General features: G+C 32.1%; 1 long non-coding RNA gene across 1 annotated transcript; it reads right to left on the bottom strand.

Moving 5' to 3' along the window:
- LOC109232089 lies at window positions 4,254-10,777 on the bottom strand. Its single transcript, XR_002068884.1, has 3 exons — window positions 7,867-10,777; window positions 6,565-6,645; window positions 4,254-4,576 (listed from the first exon to the last, which is right to left on the bottom strand). It is a non-coding gene; the product is annotated as an uncharacterized LOC109232089 (long non-coding RNA).

The raw sequence follows: 11,685 nt of genomic DNA, 5'->3' as shown, positions 1-11,685 counted from the left end.
CGAGATACTGGAAAATGCTAAACTGTGATCTCTTCTAATACTCAGTTGTTGCTTTGTGTATTCGTTTTGTGTACCCTTTTCTGTTACATTGTAGCATTGTTCTATTGCTAGTTTATTGTACAGGTTATATCAGTGAGTATCTTTTAACTAAAAAGTCTCGTCACTGCTTCGACGAGGTTAGACAAGATACTTACTGGGTACATGGGGTCAGTTGTACTCATACTACACTTTTGCACCTTGCGTGCAGATTTTGGAGTGTAGCTGCTGGTGATGTAGCTGACTCTGAAGATATTCGTGCATTCCGGAACATGGATGCCACTTGTCCTTGGTAGCTTTAGATTTTGCTAATCTGTTTATGTAACTTTCAAACGGATTGTGTATTTATTTGTACCAGCTTTGTAAATTTTAAGTTCTTCGAAGCTCATGATTTGTACTACCAGTCCTTGGGTTACTAAATAAAAGTTCAGATAATTCTTCATTGTTTCCTATAAATCTCATTTGGATTGTATTGACTGTTAGTTGGCTTACCTAGCAGGTCGAGTTAGGTGCCATCACGACTAGTGGATTTGGGTCGTGACATATAGTCCAAGTAGGTTTTATGGTAATGGAATTTCTTATTTCATAAGAAAATCTAAAGTTCCTTCATTTATAAATAATTGGAAAAACAATATGGAATGTATTATAATTTGTTTTATTAATTCAAGTAAGTAAATAATTTATATAAGGTATTATAGTTATGTTATTAATTAATTGAATTTAATGTCCTAATATTAGTAAAAAAAATTCTAGTTCAAATAAGGCAATACTTACTAAGTAAGATTTTAGTTGATTTCGAGATCCTAAATAATAGGAAATTAGTTTAAATTATAATTTTGTCCAATATAAAATATATTTTTTAAGGGTAAAAAAGGCGAACGACATTTTGCTAAGTGTCTTCGTACTTTTAATATAATATAGATAGATATAGATAATGAGTAAATGTTAAAATCTACTTGGTCAAACCCAAGAGAGTTTATTTCTGGAATAACTGAAAGTAATTTCTTACTTGATGGAACATAAGCTATATAAGAATTTTTAGAAATTTGTACTCTCTCTAACCAAGAAAGAACATGAGAACTTATAACGTACATTAGCTGAATTAACCGGTGAATGAGAAAGAAATGCTGTTTCTCAAGCTTTGGCAAGAAAATACGTAGGAGAAAGAAATCGTTCTTGAACACTTCCTAAATCAATGGATATTATATGAGGTATACTTTCTTGAAAATTGACTGGATATTATGAAGCTCTCAAATACTACTGATATTCATGATTGATTGTTTGATGTTCACAAATGCATGAATCATCATGTATTGTTTAATGATTTTAAAATGGAGTTTAAAGAGTATCGTAATATTACGAATAATGGGCATAGAAATTCTTCCGGTTTTTTTCAGGGATAGCAGTGGGGCGGTGCAGGTGCGAGGCGGAACGGATTTGAACCTATGCTGGGCATGGACTGATCCACGTGTATGACTATGGGTGCTCAAGCACCCACCAACTTAAGTTGAAACTCTAATAATTATGTAGAGATTCCATACAAATTTAACATAGTTGGTACATTAGCACCCATTAACATGAACGATCGCTAGGTGCATTGGTTCCGGAGTCACTTTTATTATCCAAGGGCACGGGTTCATTCCTCTTTTGAGCAACATCAGTAATTTCATATCGACACTTATACAATTTTTTTGGTCAACGTGATCTGATTTTTTTCTCAATTTTTCATTTTTTTTAGCCTATAAATTTTAGTACCATCTTCCACGTTACACTTTCTTTCCTGTTCTTACCTCCCCATTCATCTCAATTTTATTCCTTCCTCTCTATTTATCTCTTCTACTTTCGCTCAATTTATGTTGAATTTGGCCAAATAATATTTTTATATTTCTGTTCTTTTTTAGCTCCTTAAAAAATTAAGTTCATACGTGAATAAAAACAAAAACTAATTAATTATTATCTAACTTATGCGAAAATAGTTCTGAAGCTAGGTTTGCAATTTAATACCTAAGAATCTTTTATCCATTATATTTGCATTTCTTCCTTAATTACTTTGACTAGTGGGTTAATAGTTATGCTGATTTGATCTTAAAATAATTTTTAAAACCATTTATTTTCTAAATTGATTAATACACTCCAATTACTTACTTTAAGCTTTTATTTAAAAAATTAAAAAGCTAATAGTTGAAGATAGTATACGAAGATATCAAAGCATCTCGTGAATTTGGATATTATATTATTATATAAAGTATCTTACACCCACTTTTAACATGTTAAAATATTCAAAAATCCGTATCAATCCCCTTTCTCTGTTTTGATGGTGTATATAGAATACTAGATGGGATTGGCCCGTGCAAGCCCGGGCCCAACACTTTAGGTTATAGCATGTTTTTACCCGCTCAAGCAGTAAGATTGTGCTAATACCACGATGGATATAGATAGAGAAAATCTCACTTTATACCCATTAATCCTAAACTATTTACCCTTTAATGCTCAGGCCTAAACTATTTACTACTCTTACCCATGGGGCCCAAACTAGTTACCCGGTATTTTCCTTGCCAACCATCTTTCTTTCTGCTATCGTCCAGTTTATGCATTAGAAAATTGTTCTTTTCTTGAAATTTTATGACAGATTATGTTTTCAAGAATTCAACATTCTAAGTAGAGTAGATAGATATTCACCCATTTTGCTTCCAACTCGTGAGATACCTACTCAATGTTTTTGGACTCTGATTACTATGGCCTTAAAGACGGAGAGAGGGGCATGCTTGACTCTTTAGGAAGTATAAAATTTTTGAAAGAATGAAGTGCGGGGACAACAGTGAACGTGACGAATGAAGAAATCATTGATATTCCAATTTAGATTGCTTGATTGTTAGCTGCTCATCCTTAGAGTTTAGATTTCATTTTTCTATTCTTAGAGTTCAGTACTTTTGGTAAAACTTGAGTGCATTTACAAATTCCCTTAGGAATCTGATCATCCATTCAGCTGTGAAACCCCTTCCTCCACTCATGCTTGTTTTTCCCCCTCTTTTTTTATTTATTAAGTTTGTCCTTTTGTGTTTGATGAGTGCGAAAAATCGTAGTATGGAACTTATATCCTTAAATTTAGTTTTGTTCTTTTATGCTAAGAAAGTTATACAAATTGCAATTATTATTTATTACCTTAACCATATTCAAAGTGAGTGTTGTTAAATATTGCTTATAGTACCTTCTGGAAGTTCATAATGAAATTTGATAGCATTTGGAGCTGATTTGAGGTGATTGAGATCGAAATTTTCAGTTAAAAATCCAAGAACACAACTACAGTATACCGCTACGGTATACAATATGCCGTATGAGTATATAGCTATACTGCAACAGTATATTATTATAGTTTACAATATACTGCAACAGTATATTGTAATAATCGAAGAAGAACACAGTTATCTAACAGTATATCGCTACAGTATATAATATACTATTATAGTATACAATATATTATTATAATATACTATAATAATATGCAATATACTGTAACAATATGCTGTAATAGTATACAATATACTATAATAGTATACTTATTACACGTAAATTCACTTGCCTTTTTCTTTTTAATTTGCTTTAAGCTTTTACCCAGCGTGAGGGGCAAATTGAAAATGCAAGAAAAAATATTATAGTATGATATATAATGTAACGGTATACTCTTACAATTAGATCCTTTTATAATTTTTTGAAATTTTTATTGACAACTGATATTATTTCAGTTTAATAATTGAATTAAATTTTAGTGTTGTAGGGNATTTAGAGTCGCCTTGACTTGCGTGCGCAGTCCGGGCGCTTAGCCGGAAAGCTCAAATATGAAAATGTGTGAAAAATGATAAAATTTGATTATAATATGAGTTAATTTGATTTTTCTTTAGTAATAATATATAAAAAAAACAATAATAAGAAAATAGTGAAAACAGTAAATGAAATTAGATTATGAAGAGAAAAAGAATATAAAAAAAGAATTTAAATGAAATTAGATTATGAAGAGAAAAAGAATATAAAAAAAAGAATTTAAATGAAATTAGAAAAGGAAAAAAGCAAAAAAATAAGAAGAAAACGAGAAAAAAGAAAAGGAGAAAAGAAAAAAAAAGAAGCATAGAAATAAGAAAGAATTGGAGAATAAAGAAAAAATTTCCCACAAAACCTACTATGGGTAGGAAATGTAATTAGTTTATGAGCAGAAAAACAAATGGGTAGACAAGGGTAAAAAATTTTATTTTTGTGGGTAACTGTGTCAAAACCCCGCTATGGCTGAACAATAATATTGGGGCCGACCTTTGTACAATAGAGAAAAAAATTCCAACATATTTAATTCATCATTTACATTCTATGATTCACTTTACAATGCCAACAGACTTAACCATGGAAATTCAAAAGCTACACGTATTTGTACTCATCTGGAGAACATCTGGAAAAGGTATAATGTACCAAATCTAATTCCAATAGATCTCCACTCTCCTGTATTCCAACATAAAGAATTCGCGTAAATCGGTTGCCAAAAGAAACTCTTGTTCTGCAAAGTAGATATTGTACACATCAATATGGCGAAGCTTTGGGATACAACAGCTAATAGTAGTATCATAGGTGCAACATATGTATTCGGGGATAAGCAGATTATAAGTCAGAAAAGTGTGTTCTGACGTTAGAAGTTAGGAACCAGCGTTGCCCTTCTATCAGTAAAATTTACTCCTGTAAAAAGTGAGATTCCATTTTGATTAGGTCGTACCTTATCTAACTTCTAAGTTAAACATCTAAGTAAGACACAAGACATATTTTATAGACTGAATTCCTAACATAGATATTTCTTTGTCATAACTTTGGGACAACAGACATAAATACAAATAAGGACAGTTTCTCTCCGTATTGGCTACTGTTATCACTTTCCGCCACAAGAAACATTTCCAAAATTTGATCAGGAGAATCTAGGGAGCCAGGCGCAGGTAATTCTCTTAGTTAAGAAGAAAATGATTTAAGGCTATAAGCTTCATCTAATCATTGTACTGCTTCCCTTTTTTCTCACAGCTCAATATGATACCAGAAAGAGTATACAGCAGGTAGATAACGACACAAACTAAACTATTATTCTGATCATCTCATATTCTCATTAACTTACTAGTTATGTACAATTTTGCTCATTTTACTACAACGAGAAAGATAAATTCTATTTTTTAGTCAAATGTATTATCTGTTCTAACAATAGCCTCATCTTCTCTCTTGGAGTAGAAGGAGAAAACAATATTGAAGTATCTTATTCATAATTTTTCACTTTAACGTTCTGTTTTCTTCTTTTCCAGATTGAATCGTAAATTGCAGTTACAATAGGTTTGAAAGTTCAAGTGAGACAAACTTGATTGTTAAATCTACATTATTTGGGTTGATTTTTTTATTTATCAGCAACAATATAAAATAAAGTCAAAGATGCAACATATTCTCAGTAGATAATCATGATCTCGTAACATAGATCCTTCCAAATTAAAATAACTTTAGTACTCAGAAGAATCAGTCGCTATCAAAGTTATACACACAATAATACATTAATAAGAAACTGAGTAAGATTCAACACATAATGATCATCACTAAAGAGTGAAAATTCATCGTAAAGCACATTACCAAATAAAAAATAAAAAAGTACAAAGTTATCTGTAAAGCAGAGATCCAAAGCAGAGAAAGTAGCATGAACCTAGGTGTTCTGATTTTTTTTTTTTAGTTTCATTATTTTTTTAAATGGGATAGACTATCTTGTAAGTTCATAACTTAGCCAAATATATTATTTGATTATCCGCGTTGAAGAGATATATTTTTCAGCTGATTCAATACAGTATATTATGGGATTCTGTCCAAAATTTTATTTTGGTTTTACCTCACCCATCACAACATCTTTCTTGGACAACCCCATAATATCTGATAGCCACAAGTTGAACTTCTAATATAGTGGATGTGTTATTCTCTTTTTTCTCTTTTTGGTCTACGTGTTTTTATCTATCAAGTTGTTCTCTTTTTTACGCTTTCAGTCTACGTGTTTTTAACTACCAACTTGGTCTTTTAGGAAGACAAAAACTGAATTAAAATATTAGTCCAATACAAAAATAGCAAAAGAAGTTAAATATCAGATATGACAAAGCCCAAAAAATTTTGAGTAACACTCCTACAAAACTTAGTTCCCTGTATTTTTTATCACCATTCCACAAGATATAAGATGAAGAGGTAAAGCACATATATTTCTGCAAATGAAGCATAACTAATTATTTGTCATAGCTTCCTTTTGATAAGAACCAATTAATTGCCAAATAAGTTGACAGAGAACAACGCTGATAAATGAAGCAGCTTAAAAATGGAGTAGACACAAGGTCTTCAAATGTAAGTTTTTGATCCTTACGTCATGGGTGACCAAATAGAACATTCTATCACCCAACCGCCCCTCAATTCTGATATAACCTTGTATTTATAAAGATCCAATTCATGATTTCATTGGGAAAAAGCTGAAAATTTGACAAAAAATACCTTAAAAATAGAAGGAGAAATTGTGCAGCTAGCGAATCGAACATCAATTTCAATTCTTCCAGTTTTTCCTCGGAGAACGTGCTACAAAAGAATATCAAATTCGTTTTGAATTCAAACTGATCAAAAATATTTAAGTGGGTAATCAGTTGTAGTGTTAAGAGAAACTGGCACCTCATAGCTAAAGCAAATCGCAGATTCATAGAATAATTGAGATTGAATAATTCTACATGTCAATACTTGAGTTATGGAGTTTAATTCTTTATTAACATGGACATGTTATGAGAAAATTATCGGTCTGCCTGCAAATCTTGAACAAATTTAAATATGTAACCTTGAAAATATAGGGAAGAGTTTCTTATTTCAAATTTGCAATGATTCCAGTCAATTTCTCTTTGGCATGGATATTGCCTCATTGGCTTTTCCCCCCCAATAATCTACATAAAGGATCTAATGTCTGGCATATGCAGCAAAACCATATGACGAAAGAATTATTCTATCTACTTTGAGGTCGGATTCTGATTCGTCAATTTTTTTTCTCCATAATTCATTCACAAGTTCTTTTACTTTTCATGCCATGATCAAATAAAAATATTTATGACTAACCAATACCTTCAATTAAGCCATTCATAGCAAATTCGCCTGCACTGCCAAATTCACTATTAACACCCAATAACCCCAGTAATACCTAACACTTAGAGTTCTTAAGTTATCCATAAAACTCATGATTATCGTCCCCAAATATATTCTGTGGACTAAATCAAACTACAAAATATTTACCTTGGGATGGGTAAGTAATTGGAGATGGCAATTTCATAAACACATAGCAGGCCAACTAAAAACAAAGTTGACCAAAAGAAAAAATTTGAGATCTAGCAAACAATTGGTTTTAAACCCGAAGTAACGCGTGAACAAAGCAGAGTGGTAAGAGTAAGAGATATTGTTCAAGTCAGTGACCCAGGTTTCTTACACAATGACCTTCGATTAATCGTTGATGTCGAAATCGATAAATTTGAGATAAAACGAAATCTGAAGATGAAACAGAGAAAGAAACATGATGAACAAGATGAAACTTAGAATTGTGGCTCAAATGTAAGAAAGTCAGAGGCTCATGTATTCTGAAATCCCTAATTTAAAAATGACAAAACCTTCAAATACAAACAAAGATAGAAAATTGTCGGATAATTGGCGGAAACCCCAGTTTCTATTCAAGCTGTTCTCTGAGTTTCACAAACAACAAAAATTTGAAAAACAAACCAAGAAGAACCCTGAAACAAAATAATCATATAGAATAGTAAAACTAACCTTTCAGCCATATAATTATCTTGGTGGAGCAAATGTGAAACTGTGAAAAACTCAGCAAAAACCTCAATTTTCAGTCAAAAATATTACTTTATATTCCAGAAATTGGGATTCAATTTATGAAAGCAAAAAGCACCGTCAAAATCACAAGGGTTAAGCGAGTAAGAAGGAGAAGATGGGCGAATTTTGCAGAAAGCAAGATGGTGAAGCAGAGCAAAATTATGGTATTACGATAAAGCAGAGCAAAATTAAGCGGTGACAGTGGATTGCGAAATTACCTAAGTAGTCTTTCCTAAACAACAAAATTCACTTAGTGTAGGGACACAACAGGAATTTTGCCTATTATAGGGCACTGCAAATACGAAATTGCCCTCCGTCGGCAAGTAGGGATGTCGACGGAGAGCAGCTTGTGCGCTCTTCTATATAAGCTAGATGGGATTGGCCCGGGACACTTATGGTTATAGCGTGGTTTTATCCGCTCAAGCAGTAAAATTGTGCTAATACCACGATGGATATGGATATCCCTATGGCTGAACAATAATATTGGTGTCGACCTTTGTACAATAGAGAAAAAAAACTCCAACATACTTAATTCATCATTTGTATTCTGTAATTCACTTTACAGTGCCAACAGACTTAACCATGAAAATTCAAAAACTGCACGTATTTGCACTCATCTGGAGAGCATCTAGAAAAGGTATAATCTACCAAATCTTTTCAACTTATTAATCCCAGTCGATGTCCACTCTCCTTTATTCCAACCGAAAGAATTCGTGTAAATCGGTTTCCAAAAGTAACTCTTGTTCTGCAAAGTAGATATTGTCATTCACATCAATATGGCGAAGCTTTGGGATACAACAACTAATAGCAGTATCATAAGTGCAACATATGCTTTTGGGAATAAGCAAATAATGAGTCAAAAAAGTGTGTTCAGAACTTAAAAGTTAGGAACCAGCGTTACACTTCTATCACTAAAATCTACTCCTGTAAAAAGTGAGATTCCATTTTGATTAAGTAGTACCTTATCTAACCTCTAAGTTAAACATCTAAGTAAGACACAAGACATATTTATATCTAACATAGATATTTCTTGAAAATAACTTTGGGACAACAGACATAAATACAAATAAGGACAGTCTCACTCCGTATTGGCTACTGTTCTCGCTTTCCGCCACAAGAAACATTTCCAAAATTGGGTCAGGAGAATCTAGAGAGCCAGCCGCAGATAATTCTCTTCAGTTAAGCTTTAATAAGAAGGCAAATATATCTGAAACTTAAAACTCAAACCAAATACTATCTAATCATTGTAATGCTTCCCCTTTTTTTCTCACATTTCAATATGATATGACAAAAAGAGTATACAACAGATAGATAACGACATAAAATGACAAGTCAAACAAATTTATCAACAGCAAGTTGGTGTTGTGGGATTTTTTATCCGTATGCATCTGCATGCTAATCAATTTATACATTTTCATCATCACATCTCTAACAACGACTTCATGCGGAAAGATATGCAAACACAAAGATTTACAGGTCAAAAACTAATCTATTGTTCTGATCATCTCATATTCTCATTAACTTACTGCTGATGTACAATATTGCTTATTTTACTACCACGAGAAAGACAAATTCTATTTCTTAGTCAAATGTTTTATTATATTTTCTAATAATAGCCTCATCTTCTCTCTTGGAGTAGAAGGAGAAAACAATATTGAAGTATCTTAGTCATAATTTTTCACTTTAATGTTCTATTTTCTTCTTATCCAGACTGAATCGTAAATTGCAATTGCAAATTTACAATAGATTTGAAAGTTCAAGTGAGACAAACTTGATAGTTAATTCTACATTACTTGGGTTGATTTTTTATTTATCAAAATAATATTAGAAAATGGCAGAGATGTAACATATTCTCAGTAGATAACCATGATCTCGTAACATTAGATCCTTCAAATCGAAATAACCTCAGTACTCAGAAGAATCATTCGCTATTGAAATTATACACACAAAAATACAATAATGAGAACCGAGTAAGATTCAACAGATAACGATCATCTCTAAAGAGTGAAACTTCATCGTAAAGCACATTGCCAAATAAAAAAATAGAAAAGTACAAAGTTATCTGTAAAGTAGAGATTCAAAGCAGACAACATAGCATGAACCAAGTTGTTCTGATTTTTTTTTTTTGTTTTCATTTCATTCTTTTTTTAAATGGGATAGACTATCTTGTAAGTTCATAACTTAGCCAAATATATTATATAATTATCCAGGTTGAAGAGATATATTTTTCAGCCGATTCAATAAAGTATATTATGGGGTTCTGTCCAAAATTTTATTTTGGTGTTACCTCACTCATCACAACATCTTTCTTGGACATTCTCATAATATATGATACCCATGAGTTGAACTTTTAATATACTTGCTTTGTTACTCTCTTTTTTCTCTTTTCGGTCTACATATTTTTAACTACCAAGTTGTTCTCTTTTGTCTCTTTTTAGTCCACGCGTTTTTAACTACCAAGTTGGTCTTTTAGCAAGACAAAACTGAATTAAAAAATTAATCCAACACAAAAATAGCAAAAGAAGTTAAATACCAGATAAATATGTCAAATCTCAAAAAAGCTCGAGTAACACTCCTACAAAATTTAGTTTCCCTGTGTTTTTTTTATCACCATTCCACAAGATATAAGATGAAGAGGTAAAAGCACATATATTTCCGCAGATAAAGCATAACTAATCATTTGTCATAGCTTCCTTTTGAAAAGTAAGACCCAATTAATTTCCAAATAAGTTGACAGAGAACAACCCTGATAAACGAAGCAGCATAGAAAATGGAGTAGACACAAGGTCTTCAAATGTAAGTTTTTGATCCTTACGTTCTGGGTGACCAAATCAAATATTCAATCACCCAATGTGATAACACAAAGGTTGGAGATCCAAGAACTTGAAGAAAATAAGTTGATGAAATGCGGAAGTAGTAAAGAAATGCAAGCGGAGCAAGAAAAATAAACTAGATATGTCGAAATTCGAGGAAAGGTCCAAGAACCCCGAGATTATGTTAATCTAGATTTTGACAAGATCCTAATGACAACAAGTTGGTTATGAAACCAATTGCTTTCACTAGAGATAAGCTAATCAAGAACTTGATTCGGATCTTGACTTCTAGTTTGAATAACTTACGACAACAACTAGTAAAAGAAACTAGTCGCCTTCGAAGAATATCAAAAGAAACCAAAGATATCACAAGAAAGAAAATTATCTTACTACCTTAAACTATGAACTAGTTAGGGTTGCAAGATAAATCTTCAAAGTAAAGTTCACAAAGGTTCAAAAGAACTCACAATAATAATATTAATCTTCAATGCTCTTCTACAATGGAAGACAAGCACCCCTTTATATAGTAGTAAAGAAGGAGCTAGTCAAGACTTCAATAAATGAGAATTATATTCCCTAGAAGCATAGAAGACTAACCACACTAAGACCAATGTAGTCAACATACATATAGGCCAATGCAAGTCAACATAGATTAAAACAACTATTAAATATATATTCTAGAAACTATTTTTGGGCTTATTTGGGCTGCTGAAAATTCCTCTCTTTTGGGGCATATTTGGGCCTCATTCCATCTCCTCTTGGACTTTAATTTTGGCCTCAAAATAGTTGTAAGACTTGGCCCAAAGATCCTCCTTGTGCTGGAGCTCTTCTTCTATTATAAAACACTTTTTAATTGCCAATTGAAGCCCATTAAGCTTGTCTTGAAATTCTTTGTTTGAGACCTTGTCATGGGCCTTCTTGGAGCTTCCAGAGCTTCATCCTTCTCCTT

Source organism: Nicotiana attenuata, chromosome 9, assembly GCF_001879085.1.
Source record: "Nicotiana attenuata strain UT chromosome 9, NIATTr2, whole genome shotgun sequence".
Classification (NCBI taxonomy): domain Eukaryota; kingdom Viridiplantae; phylum Streptophyta; class Magnoliopsida; order Solanales; family Solanaceae; genus Nicotiana; species Nicotiana attenuata.
This window is presented reverse-complemented; position numbering and strand designations above follow the sequence as displayed.